At 34.2% G+C, this 13,417-nt stretch overlaps 1 pseudogene; it reads left to right on the plus strand.

Annotated features, from left to right (window-relative positions):
• Positions 1 to 10,843: 10,843 nt before the first annotated feature.
• LOC129515176 (programmed cell death protein 2-like) lies at positions 10,844 to 11,659 on the plus strand (annotated as a pseudogene).
• Positions 11,660 to 13,417: the final 1,758 nt, after the last annotated feature.

Consider the following 13,417-nt stretch of genomic DNA (forward strand, 5'->3'; position numbering starts at 1 on the left):
GCACTTAGGAACAGTGTCATTTAATACAGGGTTTTCAGGAGAAGAAGAAGTAAAGCCATAAAGTTATTTTAAGAGAAAGTGGTTTCAAAGACCAGGAAGAGCCAGTGCAAAAACCCATTATGTCAAAGCAAATCCAGGATGTTCAGAGATAATGAGGAGGTAAAAATATCTGAAGGATGGTAAGCTAGAGAATAACAGAGGAGTGTAAGATCCTGTAGGGCCTCAGAGGCCATTGCAAAGAACTACTGAATGCTTATGTCACAAAGAAGTGGCATGACCAGTTTCACAGGATCACTTTGATATTTGCATCGAAGATGAATTGTAATAATGCAAAGGTCAAAGCACAAAGATCACTTGGATATTAAGTGCAAAAACAATCTAAGCAAGAATCATGGACGTTCAGGCCAATGTTGCAGGAGAAAATATATTTTGGAATTAAAACCAAGAAGACTTCTTGGAAGAACAAATGTAGCGTATGAGAAAAATGTAGGATGCGAGTTGATGGCAAAAGTCTGGGCATTAGCAACGGGAAGTTTCACAATGGAAGTGCAAATCAGGAAACAATTATAAGAGACAGTAATTCTAGCATAAATTTGCAGGAGATTTTACAAATAAATTGTTGAAACAAGATAACTAAATGATTTTGATAGAATTAAAAATGTTTCTCCATGCTTTTCAATTTATTGTTCTCTAATAACCAGAGTAAACATATTGTTTAATAATCACACACATAACTTGAATTATGAACGCCATGCTCAAGAGTTTTCAAGATTTTCTGTTGATAGCTTCTTTTTCGCTTAATTTATAGAAATGCTCCATGTAGAGGCATCTGGGTGGCTCAGTGGTTGAGTGTCTGCCTTTGGCTCAGGTTGAGATTCTGGGGTCCCAGGATCGAGTCATGCATCAAGTTCCCCTCAGGGAACCTGCTTCTCCTTCTGCCTATGTCTCTCATGAATAAATAAATAAAATCTTAAAAATAAATGCTCCCATTACATAGGTTACATAAGAAATGTTTACTAGACTATTGGTTTTGCTTATACACATTTTTATGCTTTTAAAGAAGTATACATTATTTAAATTTTTTGTAAACAAACTTATCCAGTAGTTGCATTGATTGATTTTACACGATTTTATGTTTTACCCATTCTTTAATCAGAAAAATTAAGCTACCTATGCTGTATTATTTTTCATTAATTCACACTTTATTTATTAATAATTCATAAACATATACATTTATAATGATATGATGAAGACCTCAATGAACATTGCAGACCTCAATGAACATTGAAGACCTCATTGCATGAATTTCCTCTGGTTGCTATAACAAATAATCATGAATTCTGGAGCTTAAAACTATGCAGATTTATTCTTGTATGGTTTTAGAGGCTATAAGTCCATAATGGCTTTCACTGCACTCCCTCTGGAGGCTTTAGGAAAGAATCCATTTGCTTGCCTTTTTCAGCTTCTGGATGTTGTCCTCCTTTCTTGGCTCGTGGCCACATATCATATCACCTTTTCTCCCCTGCGTCCATGGTCACATGGACTTCTTTCTCACTCCTCTTCAAAATTCCCTCTATCTTCATTATATAAGGACACTTGTGATTACATGTAAGGCTTGCTGTGATCATCCTGGATGATCCCACCTTATCAAGACCCTTAAATAAATCATATCATACAATGTTCTAGCTACTATATAAGATCACATTCACAGATTCCAGGAATTAGGACCTAGATATCTTTTGGGACCAATATTCAGGCTATTATAATCATCTTCTTAAGGAAGGAGGACAAATTGACAATAGATTTGAAGAACTCTAGACCAATTGCATCTAACTCTTTTATTCAAATTTAACTTAATTATATGAGGTAAGGTAAGCATATGAATTAATTATTTTCAATATCACTAACCAATTTTCCAGTAATGTGAACAAATAATTGTTTTCCCACTAATTTGAAATGTCATCGCTGATGCAAACAAGAGCACTTTCCTAGCATTCTTTCTATTTTTATAGCATAGTTTGAGCATGGAATTTTAAGTCAAGGATCTGACTGCAAATATATTTTTTTTCAAATTCTGTAAGCTCCAGACAGTCTAGAAAACTTGTTATTACAAGAAAGAGGACCTTTTGTCTTTACTTACTTTTGCTCCTAAAGTTTTATCTGTTGAAATAATTTTCCCTTTCTCTATTGCAACTGGAGGAAATGTTACCCCTCATTTAAATTACAACTGACATGACATCTCTTGTTCCTATCCCTCTGTAGATGTCTCAACTTTCTCTATTGTGCTACTAGAAGCTTGTAGACACTTCTCTTACTTTCCTTTTTATTAGTTTATGGTTAAAAATGATGCTTTAAGGTTTAAAAATACACTTTACTTGGGTTTGTATTAGTTTAAGGTTAAAAAATGCAGGTTTGGATTCTACTAAAGTGGGAAATTGTAAGAATATTATTTTTCCTTGTTATGTCTTATTTTCCTCAGCCATAAAATGATGCAATTAATGATCCCTACTTTATAGAGGTGTTGTAAAGAATAAATAAAATAATCCACATGAAGCATTTCACTTAGCATATGGAAAAAGCAAGCTTTCAATAAATTTGCTATTCCTCTACTATTTCCTATATTCACTTTTAACATTATTTAGATTATCTAGATTATGATCTTCATAATGTCAGGGCTCATAAAAATGATTCTTCAATTCTCAGATGCAAATACTTAATTAACTTATATTCAATTCAACTAATATTTGTATATCTTAGCTTGTTTATCTTATAAAAATAATCATAAACTTTAAAAAGTGTGTACTTTCTATATTCTTATTTTATCTTTATATGACCTCTTCAAGTCATATAACTTCTCTAAGTGTCTCACTGCCAATACACTTACCCAATAAATTATAATCCATGATCAATTTTATTCATTCAGAAAAAAATATATAATCCTACAGGCTAAAATTAGTTTATCACATAATTTTTTTTGCCTAAATAAATACACTTTGCAATCAACTACCCTATTTATGTACTAAAAAAATGCATTCAGAAACTAAATTCTAAAACTGTGTTCCACCTTTAGACATGTATTTACAAACAAGTTTACTTGTTGAATGAAAATACCATTTTGACTGGTTGAATTTTTACTCTCAAATAATTGTGAGTTTTTTTCCCCTAAAATCATACTGAATTAATTGCTTATTTTAGTGTTGTAGTCAAATATATTGCCAATCTTACTTCTTCACCTTAAGCTGTCTAAATTGCCCTGTATTTTTCCACAAGTACACTTTGCATATTTCTTTTTGATTAATTTTCAGGCAAAATATTGCAAAGAATATTTCCTGTCATGTGCTTTTTCTTTTGCTTTTCCAGTGTGGGTTAAAAGGGGAAAAAACTCCTGGTACTGAGCAGTCAGCTTCAAGTATCATATAACTTCTATGACTAAAAAGTACAGATAATTTGCTTGTTTTCCCAGAGAAGTGGGCAGGCAGCCAAACCTCACAAGCAAAATTAGTTCCCAATTTAGTGTTCGATGTCATTTCACAAGGACTGGAATGAAAAATGAGACATTGGACATGTTAACTCCGAGGAAAATTATCACTTCACCTTGTATAGGGCGTCTTTACAGGATGAAATCAGAGGAGATAAATCATCTCGTCCTGTGACAGATCTGCCTGTCATCTAGGGGAAAAATGTCCCATAGTGAGGGGGCAGGCACTGTCTGAATTTCCCTCGGGTTATGACCAGGTATATTTTATGCCTCAAAATAATCATAGAAATTTGAAGATGGAGATGATGTATGCAGGACACACTTACCAAGTCAATTTTTTCCAATGACATTTTAAGCGTATGTATATAAATACAAATAGAAATGCATACATAGTTGTGAACTGCATATACCCTTGAAATGGTTACTGAGTAAAGAAAACATTTACTGAATGCTTGCCATGTTCAGACATTGTAGTGGCCTGTGATGATCAATATAAGTAAAAGCAAATGTCCAAGTATGAGGCACAGGGTGTTTTGTCCTCCAAATTTTCCTTCAGAAAGCAGGAAATCAGCTTATATTTAAATACTTACAAAACCTTTCATAATAGAGTAAAATCTTTCACATAAATTATTTTGAAATCGAGAGTACTTTTGGGAAAAGGTACATTAACTAGAAATGATATCACTCCAAATCAAATTTTGTTACATATAGAGGTCACCTTATGGAAATAACGAACAATAGAGGCAAAGATATTTTATCCAGCTTTTGTGTTTATTCCTATGCTATAGTATCATGACTGAGAGTTTTAGTTGCTGTTCTAAATACGTATTTTTTTAAGTAACAGAGAAGTGCTAGTGGGGAATTTGAATACAATTCTTCAACACTAATAATTAGCCTAAATGTTCAATGAATGGGTCTTTGTAGCTTGAGATAGATGCTTGATGGCAGCATCATTTTAAAAGAGCTGCATCTCACATTTTCAAAGGAAGTCAATGTCTAAATTCCTAGATAATTTCAAAGTAATTTTAAATTTAATAAACTTAAAGCTATATATTTATTTTAAAACTAAAAAAAGATCTAGTGTTATGAAGATAAAGCTGTATTATGAAGGCTCTAAATAAAGTGTTTATTTTCTTCTAAAATCCTATTCTAGTTTGGCCAAAAAAAAAAAAAAATCCTTTTGAAATCACTTATGAATGGCATTCTATCATCTTATTTTTCTGCTTACTTGATATTTATATAATACATTATAAAATAGTTTTAATAAATTAATGTTCCCATACAAAACTTTATGTAATTCTTTAAAAATTATGCCAACTCAAACATTGGATAACGTATTTATAATTAAGAAATTAAAATAATTTAAAAGGATTATTTGGGTTTATCCTTCCAAGGTGAGCTAAATGTGATAGTCTATCTGTGATTCTCCATAAGGTTTCATTAACTCTCCTCTTTAGCTCACAGTAATAATAGATTAGGGCTCATTGTTCACTCTTGTATTCATCATGTGGGTATTGGCAAATCCTCTTGCCTGGGTCTTGTACTGGGCACTGGATATACAATGTAAACAGCAGACATGTCAACTCAGATCTTGAATTCTAAGGATCATAAATTTAGTTCATACAGTTGATTGTTTAGAACTCTTGTAACTTTAATATGCTAGTGTCATATAAACCAGACAAAGGAAAGTGAAAGTACACACTGGGACCAAATAGGTCAGCAGGAAAAAGAAAATTATAAGAGATGCTTAAAAGCTAAGACTAGATAAACCATTAATATAGGAAGGAATACTACTGGTTTCAAACAAAATAATGGGGATTTAGTAATTATGTTAATTTCTATATAACCGATGAAGGGGAGTAATTTAGAAACTGCTACCGAGATCAACTAGGAGAAAATACATTAGCTGGGTAAATGTCTAAGGTTAAAGCAAAACTCCACCTGACTGCATTTATACATTTATTTATTTATTTTTATTCATTTAGTTATTCATCAAACATTTATTGGGCACCCTATATCTACCAGGTGTCCTTCTATTTCATGGGTATAGAGTGGTAAAACGAACTGAAAAAAAGAGTCCTTGTCCTTAATGGAGCTTATATCCTACTGGAAAAATAAAGATAATAAATATGCCATATATTTATAATATAGACATGTACCCACATATCTATATATAGATTATGTATGGTATACAAGTTATACGTAGATATGGATAGTATATTATCTACACTTATATCTCTATGTATCTCTATCTATGGAAACAGAAAAATAACAGAGAAGGAAACTGGGCTATGAAATGGCAGGAGAAAAAGAAGAAAGGCTTATAAGTGATTTCTCATTCATTATTTTAAAATTAAGCTTCTTTCCTAGCTATCTTGGGCATGATGCTTCACATGTTCCCAGTTCTTTAAACACCACACTCTCTCCCTCCACTATGCCTTTCTTAAAATCTTTTTTTTTATTATTTTTTTAAGATTTTATCTATTTATTTCGAGAGTGAGAGTGTGTGTGTAGGCAGAGGAGGGGCAGAGGAAAGGCAGAGGGAGAGAAAGAATCTCAAGCAGGCTCCACACTGAACAGAGTTCCACCCACAGCTCGATCTTAGGACCCTAAGATCAGGACCCTGAGATCATGACCTGAGCCAAAATCAAGGGCCACTTAACTGACTGACTGAGCCACCCAGGTGCCCCTTCCCTCTACTTTTAGATATACTCCTCTATCTACTTAGATGCTATTCCCAAGCTTCATTAAATTGGAGATTAAAAAGCCCATGACTTTTCTTTCAAAACCTGGCTTCGTATGACGACTTCTATAATACATTTTTTCATCCAGGCATGCTTAGCTGCTGCTCACTCAATGGTGACGGAGAGGCTAAAAATATGCTCTATGATCACATTAGTTTACTGTTATGAGAATTCCCCAACTCACTCTGCAATATTGAACAAACTCTTTTTTTTTTTATTTCGCTAAATATGAATTGGCTAACGTCATCAGGTTCTCATTCCGTTATGTCACCTCTAGCTAAATAGGAGGTGTTTGGAGAAGCTGGTTGTATGGTTAGAGGATAGCAGTTTTACCCTAGAAATTACTGCAGGCCAACATGATGCTTCCTTAACCCAGGGCAAAGGAGAAGGGCTCAGGATACAGAAGAGTCCCTGTAGAATGAAAAGGGAAACTCATTAGGTTCATTTTTTCAGGTAGATTCATGACTGCATATTTATAGTAAATCTCAAATGTACTATGGATATTGAAAAGAATTTTTTTTCTGATACAGAAACACTGGTATAAAAGTACCTCTCAACAGCAAGATCATGAATATATAACATAATGAAGCCATTTAGGAGTATTGTGAGCAAAAGTAATTATTAGTAGAAGTTAGCAATTAGTAGAATTTAGGCTGCATTTGCATATATTCCAGCAGGGGGAAAAAGGTTGCTGTTAATTTAAATAGCAACTCTAAAAATAAATAAATAAATAAAAAAAATAAATAAATAGCAACTCTAGAAAATGGGATTAGTGTTAATATAGGGTAAATGTGCACTTGCTTTAACAGTGCTTTTTATACATAATGTTTAAGCAAAAATTATAGTACTTTGCATCATTCTGCAAGTAGTGTTTGACTGTAAGTACTTCTTGCCTTAGAAAACATACCATTCTTGGGGAACCCTGGGTGGTGCAGCGGTTTGGCGCCTGCCTTTGGCCCAGGGCGCGATCCTGGAGACCCGGGATCGAATCCCACGTCGGGCTCCCGGTGCATGGAGCCTGCCTCTCCCTCTGCCTGTGTCTCTGCCTCTCTCTCTCTCTCTCTGTGACTATCATAAATAAATAAATAAATTAAAAAAAATACCATCATAATATAAAGTTCATCTTTCTAGTAGACTGATCTGAAATGGAGATTCAGTCATTACACAATTTTGCTTAAATACATCTTTGGTCTCTCCAAATCTCAGGAAAAAGTATTAAAATGTCTATTCTTCAGTGCCTGTCAGTGTGACACCCATGTCACCAATGCATTTCTTGTCAATGTCACAGAAACAGTTCTCTTTCCAGTTCCACTACAGTCTTGCAACTGTACCTATTTCAGGTATTCATACTTTTGCAAAAACTACTCCCTAAGGTTGTAAAGTCTACTCTCATTTTTTTATTAAGCTTTCTCCAGGTCCCTATATTTTAATATCAGCTGATGTTTTATTTCCTTTAAGATTAGCAATCTGCCTTCCACACTAGCAATCTGCCATTTCCAGGTTACGAGTTCCCTGAGCATTTTGTAACATAATCTTAATTGGATTTTTGTCACAAGTACAATTTCTAAATTATACTTGCATATTTACTTGCCTCTCTCCACTATTTTATATAACACCCCATAACCTTAGTTTGTGATTTTTGGTAGGCTTATTTTTTTATTTTAATTTTTTTTGATTTTATTATTTATTCATGAGAATACACAGAGAGGAGACAGAGAGAGAGAGGCAGAGGCACAGGCGGAGGGAGAAGCAGGTTGCATGCAAGGAGCCCGACGTGGGACTTGATCTGGGGTCTCCAGGGTCACTCCCTGGGATGAAGGCAGGCACTAAACCGCTGAGCCACCCGGGCTGTCCTGCTTATTTTTTTTAAAGATTCATGATGCAGTCCTATCCCAGGGATTTTGATTAACTAGGGCTTAAATTAAGCCTGAATCATGAATTTAGAAGAAAGAATCAAAAGAAAAAACGAAGTATTTGAAAATAATTCAAAAAAAGAAAAAAGAAAATAATTCATTGGTACCAAAAGTTTGGAATCACCATCTTGAAAGGAATTCTATAATCCTAATACATTACTTTGCTTCTGGAATATTATAAGAAGAGAGGAAAAGAATTAAAAAAAAAAGAGTACATCTTCAATCAACTTGGAAAATTTGATCATGCTTCATTCAGTTGAATGAAGGATATTCAAAATACTGTATCATCTTATTTCCCAACTTCATTTGTTACTATGACCAATGGTAACTAACATCCTTGTTCTCAAATTTATCTTAATAAAGACACTCTAACAAAACACAGTTTTTGATAAGACATCCCAGGACAAATTTGTCACATGGCTAACAGGACTTTTAGACAAACCAGATATAAGCTTTCTATCCTGCCTCAGAGACCACATAGCTCTAGATGTGCAAGAGTCCACAGGTCCCTGGCCTATCATCCAAAGTCTCATCTCTCTACTTCTTATCAAAAGTTATCTGTCTCAGATCCCATTCTCCCAGAGTTCTGTCTCTGCTGTGGTTTGCAGCTTGTGTAATAAACAGAGGGGAAGTATACTGAAGGCTTATATGGGCTACATTGCTTATCATAGTATTTTTCATCTCCCATTTATATTTTAAAAAAGAATTTCTGGAATTAGAGTGACTTAATGAGAATCAGTAACATCATGATATCAATTTAAGAGTGAAACAGGCTGTTGAGTTCTTTAAGGAAAAATAGGGCCCCTGGGTGGCTCAGTCAGTTGAGCGTCTGCCTTCAGCTCAGGTTATGATCCCAGGGTCCTGGGACTGAGCCCCATGTAGGGTTCCCAGCTCAGTGGGGAGCCTGCTTCTCCTTCTTGCCTCTGCTTGTGCTCTCTTTCACTTTCTCTCTCTCTCTCTCTCTCTTAAATAAGTAAATAAATAAAATAAAAAAAAATAATTCCAAGTTCACAGCTAGACTATACCTATGGCTACAACTAAAATGTTGTTTGAATGTTCCTAATTACTGATGTTTTTTAAAAGAATGAGACTACTTTTAAAACATGTATTTATATTTTATAGGATTATTTAGTGTTTCATGTGAGTGGATACTGGCCTTTCTGCAGGGCACCACCGCTTCATATTTGGTTTGGCAGGTGAGTTAACAGAGCACAGCGGGCAGTACAATGAAGTGCTAGGTATCCTTTAGCCACCTTATAGAAGCTAAATTTAATTTAATTCTAATCTAGGGAACATTAAAATGTCTCAATTAACTTAGCATTGAGTAATTAAGAATATGAATATTTTTAATATAAAAAGCACCAGGATCCATTTTATAAAAGTTATTTAAATATAATAACAATCAACATAATAACAGATTATCACATAGAAGACATGCAGAGCATACTAATAAACGATAAAATATAATCATAATATAATGAACAGAATAATGTAAGGCTAAAATGTTTTAAAATTAGGAACATAAATTCATTTCTTAACATATCATAAAACTAACATATTCTGCAATATTGCCACTGGTTTATCTCTTACATTTGTTGGGGAAAAAATCCAGTATTATGATACTTATTTACAGCTATTTAATAAACATTAAAACGGGAAAAAATGGCTTAATTCTCTCTTGATGAAGTCATAATATCAAAAAAGTGCAGCATATCTCTTACAGATGGAAAATGAGAAAGAAAAAAATTTCATTCAATCATGGAATAAAAACCATAATCCTTGGATCACAATGCATTATGTGTCAGAGCTTGAGCAAATAATCTGGTTTGTTGAAAACACACGAAATTCAGAGAAAACTACCTAAGTCTACTGCATATATTAGCTGTTTGTATTTCACTATACACTTCTAGAAAGACATTTTTGTTAGTTTGCTTGCTTGTTGATTTGTTTTTAATGTTCTCGAAAGTACTGCAGCCAGGTTATTACAATTTCCTTTGGCATCTGGTAATCATAGATTTGATCACTAAGGTCATTTTGCCACTGCCAGCTCTTATTAACTCTTAACATTTTTTTTTTATTCACACATGTCTCAGTTCATACTCTTTAATGGACTACTGCAATTTAAAGCTCTAATCTAATGACTCTCCTATGATTCAGGCCAGCTTGCCCAAACATAAAATGGCTTTTGAAATCAGATAAATATTTGTAAAAATTATTAATCCAGAAAATAGCTTTTAGTCACTTAAAGTCCAATCCATGAATTCCCTACCTAAACACTGTATTTAAAAAAAAAAATGTATTACACTTGCCTTGTCACTCACAGCATCCCACTCTGCATTCAGAACACTAAAATTTCATTATCAAAAATTTTTGCCAAATAAAAAAATTTAGCCTTAATATTATTTAAATTGCATATGCTGCATAAAAATAACTTGCAGAGACTTTCCCCTTTATATCTGGGCAAAGAACTCTCTGGGTACTTCAGAAAATACTTGATTCTCTTCATGGTTTCCTGTGACAGCTTTTATTTAAGACTTACACAACAAATATCAGCTTCTTTTCTTTAGGCTCATTAGTACAGATTTTTAAGGAAAGTGTAGACCGAACCATTTTTTATAGTTTGCTTCTAGCCACAACTCCTTTTTAATCCTACTATTTTATAATTAAGTACTTTTAGCTCCAGCTCTGGGCTTCGTGGAGCAACTCTTATGTGCAGCTGCCCCGCCACCCCACGCCTTCCACCTCCATCTCTAACTCTTCTGCTGCATGGCCCCGTTTTTAGAAATCAGCCACCCAGGAAAAATGACTTTTACTCATAGGAGCCATCTTCTGAGGATCTTCTTTCAGAGACAGGAGAGCCTGTGTGCCTCCAGCTCAAGTCTGGGCCTAAACTCTGCTGGGTTTGTGGCTGTTGAATCCCAACATGCTACAGATGTCACAGGATTCATCACTGCAGTAAGTTAGGGCATTAGGCTCTAGACTGGAGATTTGGGCATAAGCAGGTGTGTACACAATCAGATTATTTGGAAGAACAATTCCAGACCACAACTGCCTTTGTCCAGTATTTGAAGCTGTAATAGAAACAGAAGATGAGATTACATGTGAGGTTGTTGAAAAAGAAAATGTATCAGAAGTTACAAGAAAGGTGGGTGAAGCACCTGGGGGAGAATTGGATTCAGTGGCAAAACACGAATCCAAGGAAGAGAAAATCTTCCAGAAGTCTAAAATGAAAATAGCCCTTGAGGCAGAACAGGTTCTCAGATATGGCAGAGAGATTGCACCTATCTGATTTCTGGTGAAAATATCTCTCAAAGAAAGGATATTCCATATTGCCCCTGTGGTGTCAATAGAATATTTGAATTCCAGGTAATGTCTCAGCTGCTCAACTACTTAAAGGCAGACAGACTGGCAGGAGTGTTGATTGTGGTGTCTTGGCTGACTTCACCTGAGCTGAAAGCTATAGACTGGGGATTGGCAACACAGAAGAATATGTTTGGAAGCAAGATATAAAAAATACATCCTAAAGACAACATGGAAAAGCCTTACAGATGCTCATAATCTCTTAGACCTTACAATTCCATTTCTAGGACTTTATCGTCAGGAAATAATTCTATCAGAGACAAAGGTACAAAAGTGTTGTTATAGGTGAGTTTACAATATATAAATATTAGTGAAACAAAAATATCTAATGACAAGTAATTAAATAAATTTTGATGTATCCCTAGAATAAAAGCTAATGCAGTCTTAATGATGTGGACCTATATCCACATTAAATAAAGTACAGGTTTAAACTGACACCAAGATATTCATAGTATGTTCATATTTTTGTAAAAAGTATTTATACATGTATATTTCCACAGGAATCTGGAAAGATACACACTTGGTGGGAACTAGTTAACTATAAATGGTAGGACTACCTGAAATAATCATTTTACCTATGTGTTTCTTTTTTTCTACAATAAAAATGGGTTAGTTGCTTAATTAAGACCAAAAAAATAAGCGTGTTTAGCTAGGGCATTTTAGATTTCAAGTAACAGAACTCAACCTGAGCTAGCTAAAGGAAAAGGTATTTTTTAGAGTACAAAGGGATATTTGATATCAGGACAGAAATGCATTTGGGCCATAGGAAAGGCATAGACTGTAAACCAAACAAGGAGAGCCATCCAAAACACAGACTATGTGAGTTTTCTTTGGTTTTTAATTTCTAATCCTTCTGAGTTGGCTTCCTTTATGTTTTCTAGCACAGCAGTGTTCCCTGTTATTCAACCCACATGATTAAAACAAATAATAATGAAAACAAAAAGAGAAAACAGAGCCACTCAATTTTAGGCAGGTAGAAAGATTAATGTTTTTCTCTTTCTCTCCCTTGGTCCAAATCTTAAATTTCTAGGGCAAGATTTCTCAGTGACAGAGGATGGGGGGTGGGGGTCCCTTCACTGAACTAACTCCAATGTGGCCACATTTCACATCAACAAAACAAACCTCATTCTAGATGTAAACTTGTGCTTATAGAATTGATTTATTTCTCAACCAGAATCAGGCATGGGAAATGTGAATCAATTTTCTGGACCTAAATTTATTCTCATAGAATTCTCATAGAAATTTGGAAATCAACATATTTATCAAAGGAAGAAACAGAGAAAATGGGACCATTGAAAATACAACAACATATAGACTACAGACTTCATTATCAGTTAAACCTGCATTCACATTCTGACTCTGCCATTTTATAGGTGCATGGTGCATGGTCTTGTATATAACATTTAATTTCTTTGAGCATCATTTCCTCAATTGCATAAAAATAATATTTACTTCATAAAATTGTTTTGTGGGTTAAATAGCATGATGAATATAAATGAGTTTTGTGCCTATAGTGTATTAATATGGTGCATTGATAGGGCTAGTCCTGCTAATGGCTCACGTCCCTACTCTTCAGAAAATCATGCCTCAATTATTTCACCCCTTACTCTGTTTATTTTATTGTTTAAATTGCATATTTTATTGTTTGAATTATGTCATCTCTGTATATATTTTTTTTTAGCTATCTCTCCTATCAGACTGTAAAGTTCACAAGAGTAGGGCTTTTGTCCACATTGCTCATTAATGTAGTCCTGCTTTCTGGAACAACGCCTATTAGATGCAAATTTGTTTAATGATGGAAAGGTATATTAAACACACAACAGCCATTATATTTCAGTGAAATGTTAGAGCATGCAGTTCAACTTCCAGATTTTTTAATATATTGTGTCATGAACAAAGAAATTAATTACATTCTGAAAAAA

The sequence above is a fragment of the Nyctereutes procyonoides genome, unplaced genomic scaffold (genome assembly GCF_905146905.1).
Source record: "Nyctereutes procyonoides isolate TBG_1078 unplaced genomic scaffold, NYPRO_anot_genome, whole genome shotgun sequence".
Lineage (NCBI taxonomy): Eukaryota > Metazoa > Chordata > Mammalia > Carnivora > Canidae > Nyctereutes > Nyctereutes procyonoides.